This window comes from Triticum dicoccoides, chromosome 3B (assembly GCF_002162155.2).
Source record: "Triticum dicoccoides isolate Atlit2015 ecotype Zavitan chromosome 3B, WEW_v2.0, whole genome shotgun sequence".
Classification (NCBI taxonomy): domain Eukaryota; kingdom Viridiplantae; phylum Streptophyta; class Magnoliopsida; order Poales; family Poaceae; genus Triticum; species Triticum dicoccoides.
This window is the reverse complement of record NC_041385.1, coordinates 766822012-766827145: the sequence shown is the minus strand read 5'-3', so window position 1 is coordinate 766827145 and position 5134 is coordinate 766822012.

The following is a 5134-nucleotide window of genomic DNA, read 5'->3' as shown; positions in this document are numbered from 1 at the left end:
ACGAGAAACATGTCCTTTGTCCTTTTCAGGTACTTCAGGATATTCTTGACCGCTGTCCAGTGTTCCTTGCCGGGATTACTTTGGTACCTTCCTACCAAACTTATGGCAAGGTTTACATCAGGTCTGGTACACAGCATGGCATACATAATAGATCCTATGGCTGAGGCATAGGGGATGACGCTCATCTCTTCTTTATCTTTTGCCGTGGTCTGGCATTGAGCCGAGCTCAATCTCACACCTTGCAGTACAGGCAAGAACCCTTTCTTGGACTGATCCATTTTGAACTTCTTCAAAATCTTATCAAGGTATGTGCTTTGTGAAAGACCTATGAGGCGTCGCGATCTATCCCTATAGATCTTGATGCCTAATATGTAAGCAGCTTCTCCAAGGTCCTTCATTGAAAAACACTTATTCAAGTAGGCCTTAATGCTATCCAAGAATTCTATATCATTTCCCATCAAAAGTATGTCATCTACATATAATATGAGAAATGCTACAGAGCTCCCACTCACTTTCTTGTAAATGCAGGCTTCTCCGTAAGTCTGCATAAACCCAAACGCTTTGAACATCTCATCAAAACGAATGTTCCTACTCCGAGATGCTTGCACCAGCCCATAAATGGATCGCTGGAGCTTGCACACTTTGTTAGCATTCTTAGGATCGACAAAACCCTCCGGCTGCATCATATACAGTTCTTCCTTAAGATGCCTGCTAAGGAATGCCGTTTTGACGTCCATCTGCCATATCTCATAATCATAGTATGCGGCAATTGCTAACATGATTAGGACGGACTTAAGCTTCGCTACGGGAGAGAAAGTCTCATCGTAGTCAATCCCTTGAACTTGCCGATAACCCTTAGCGACAAGTCGAGCTTTATAGATGGTGACATTACCATCCGCGTCCGTCTTCTTCTTAAAGATCCATTTGTTTTCTATCGCTCGCCGATCATCGGGCAAGTCAGTCAAAGTCCATACTTTGTTTTCATACATGGATTCTATCTCGAATTTCATGGCTTCTAGCCATTTGTTGGAATCTGGGCCCGCCATCGCTTCTTCATAGTTCGAAGGTTCACCGTTGTCTAACAACATGATTTCCAGGACAGGGTTGCCATACCACTCTGGTGTGGAACGTGTCCTTGTGGACCTACGAAGTTCAGCAGCAACTTGATCATAAGTACCTTGATCATCATCATTAATTTCCTCTCCAGTCGGTGTAGGCACCATAGGAACGTTTTCCTGAGCTGCACTACTTTCCGGTTCAAGAGGTAGTACTTCATCGAGTTCTACTTTCCTCCCACTTACTCCTTTCGAGAGAAACTCTTTTTCCAGAAAGGATCCGTTCTTGGCAACAAAGATCTTGCCCTCGGATCTTAAGTAGAAGGTATACCCAATGGTTTCCTTAGGGTATCCTATGAAGACACATTTTCCCGACTTGGGTTCGAGCTTTTCAGATTGAAGTTTCTTGACATAAGCATCGCATCCCCAAACTTTTAGAAACGACAACTTAGGTTTCTTCCCAAACCATAATTCATACGGTGTCGTCTCAACGGATTTAGACGGTTCCCTATTTAAAGTGAATGTAGCTATCTCTAGAGCATATCCCCAAAATGGTAGCGGTAAATCGGTAAGAGACATCATAGATCGCACCATATCCAATAGAGTGCTATTACGTTGTTCGGACACACCGTTACGCTGAGGTGTTCCAGGCGGCGTGAGTTGTGAAACGATTCCACATTTTCTTAAGTGTGTACCAAATTCATGACTTAAATATTCTCCTCCACGATCCGATCGTAAGAACTTTATCTTTTGGTCACGTTGATTCTCTACTTCATTCTGAAATTCCTTGAACTTTTCAAAGGTCTCAGACCTGTGTTTCATCAAGTAGACATACCCATATCTACTCAAGTCATCAGTGAGAGTGAGAACATAACGATATCCTCCGTGAGCCTCAACGCTCATTGGACCGCACACATCAGTATGTATGATTTCCAACAAGTTGGTTGCTCGCTCCATTGTTCCGGAGAACGGGGTCTTGGTCATTTTGCCCATGTGGCATGGTTTGCATGTGTCAAATGATTCTTAATCTAGAGACTCTAAAAGTCCATCAGCATGGAGCTTCTTCATGCGCTTGACACCAATGTGACCAAGGCGGCAATGCCACAAGTATGTGGGACTATCGTTATCAACTTTACATCTTTTCGTATTCACACTACGAATATGTGTAACATTACGTTCGAGATTCATTAAGAATAAACCATTGACCATCGGGGCATGACCATAAAACATATCTCTCATATAAATAGAACAACCATTATTCTCGGATTTAAATGAGTAGCCATCTCGTATCAAACGAGATCCAGATACAATGTTCATGCTCAAACTTGGCACTAAATAACAATTATTGAGGTTTAAAACTAATCCCGTAGGTAAATGTAGAGGTAGCGTGCCGACGGCGATCACATCGACCTTGGAACCATTCCCGATGCGCATCATCACCTCGTCCTTCGCCAGTCTCCGCTTATTCCGCAGCTCCTGCTGTGAGTTACAAATGTGAGCAACGGCACCGATATCAAATACCCAGGAGTTACTACGAGTACTGGTAAGGTACACATCAATTATATGTATATCAAATATACCTTTAGTGTTGCCGGCCTTCTTGTCTGCTAAGTATTTGGGGCAGTTCCGCTTCCAGTGACCCTTACCCTTGCAATAAAAGCACTCAGTTTCAGGCTTGGGGTCCATTCTTTGACTTCTTCCCGGCAACTGGCTTACCGGGCGCGGCAACATCTTTGCCGTCCTTCTTGGAGTTCTTCTTACCCTTGCCCTTTTTGAACTTAGTGGTCTTATTGACCACCAACAATTGATGTTCTTTCTTGATTTCAACCTCTGCTGACTTCACCATTGAGAATACTTCAGGAATGGTCTTCACCATCCCCTGCATATTGTAGTTCAACAAAAAGCTCTTGTAGCTCAGTGGGAGCGACTGAAGGATTCTGTCAATGACCGCCTCTTCCGGGAGGTTGATCTCCAACTGGGACAGGCGGTTGTGCAACCCAGACATTTTGAGTATGTGCTCACTGACAGAACTGTTTTCCTCCATCTTACAACTATAGAACTTGTCGGAGACTTCATATCTCTCGACCCGGGCATGAGCTTGGAAAACCATTTTCAGCTCCTCGAACATCTCATATGCTCCGTGCTTCTCAAAATGCTTTTGGAGCCCCGGTTCAAAGCTGTAAAGAATGCCGCACTGAACGAGGGAGTAATCATCAGCACGTGATTGCCAAGTGTTCATAACGTCTTGGTTCTCTGGGATGGGTGCTTCACCTAGCGGTGCATCTAGGACATAGTCTTTCTTGGCTGCTATGAGGATGATCCTCAGGTTCCGGACTCAGTCCGAATAGTTGCTGCCATCATCTTTCAGCTTGGTTTTCTCTAGGAACGCGTTGAAGTTCATGTTGACATGAGCGTTGGCCATTTGATCTACAAGACATATTTTGCAAAAGTTTTAGACTAAGTTCATGATAACTAAGTTCATCTAATCAAATTATTTAATGAACTCCCACTCAGATTAGACATCCCTCTAGTCATCTAAGTGTTACACGATCCGAGTCGACTAGGCCGTGTCCGATCATCACGTGAGACGGACTAGTCATCATCGGTGAACATCTCCATGTTGATCGTATCTTCCATATGACTCATGTTCGACCTTCCGATCTCTGTGTTCTGAGGCCATGTCTGTACATGCTAGGCTCGTCAAGTTAACCCTAAGTGTTCTGCATGTGTAAATCTGTCTTACACCCGTTGTATGTGAACGTAAGGATCTATCACACCCGATCATCACGTGGTGCTTCAAAACGACGAACTTTAGCAACGGTGCATAGTTAGGGGGGACACTTTCTTGAAATTATTATAAGGGATCATCTTATTTACTACCGCCATTCTAAGTAAACAAGATGCATAAAACATAATAAACATCACATGCAATTATATAGTAGTGACATGATATGACCAATATCATATAGCTCCTTTGATCTCCATCTTCGGGGCTCCATGATCATCTTCGTCACCGGCATGAGACCATGATCTCCATCATCATGATCTCCATCATTGTGTCTTCATGAAGTTGTCACGCCAACGACTACTTCTACTTCTATGGCTAACACGTTTAGCAATAAAGTAAAGTAATTTACATGGCGTTCTTCAATGACACGCAGGTCATACAAAAAATAAAGACAAGTCCTATGGCTCCTGCCGGTTGTCATACTCATCGACATGAAAGTCGTGATTCCTATTACAAGAACATGATCTCATACATCACAATATATCATTCATCATTCATCACAACTTCTGGCCATATCACATCACATGACAATTGCTGCAAAAACAAGTTAGACGTCCTCTAATTGTTGTTGCATCTTTTACGTGGCTGCAATTGGGTTCTAGCAAGAACGTTTTCTTACCTACGAATAACCAAAACGTGATTTTTGTCAACTTCTATTTACCCTTCATAAGGACCCTTTTCATCTAATCCGCTCAAACTAAAGTAGGAGAGACAGAGACCCGCTAGCCACCTTATGCAACTAGTGCATGTCAGTCGGTGGAACCTGTCTCACGTAAGCGTACGTGTAAGGTCGGTCCGGGCCGCTTCATCCCACAATACTGCTGAAGCAAGAAAAGACTAGTAGCGGCAAGCAAGTTGACAAGATCTACACCCACAACAAAATTGTGTTCTACTCGTGCAATAGAGAACTACGCATAGACCTAGCTCTGATACCACTGTTGGGGAACGTTGCAGAAAATTAAAATTTTTCCTACGGTTTCACCAAGATCCATCTATGAGTTCATCTAAGCAACGAGTCATGGGAGAGAGATTGCATCTACATACCACTTTGTAGATCGTGTATGGAAGCGTTCGAGGGAACGGTGATGATGGAGTCGTACTCGCCGTGATTCAGATCACCGATGACCAAGTGCTGAACGGACAGCACCTCCGCGTTCAACACACGTACGGTACGGACGACGTCTCCTCCTTCTTGATCCAGCAAGGGGGAAGGAGAGGTTGAGGAATAAGGCTCCAGCAGCAGCACGACGGCGTGATGATGGTGGAGAGGCAGTACTCCGACAGGGCTTCG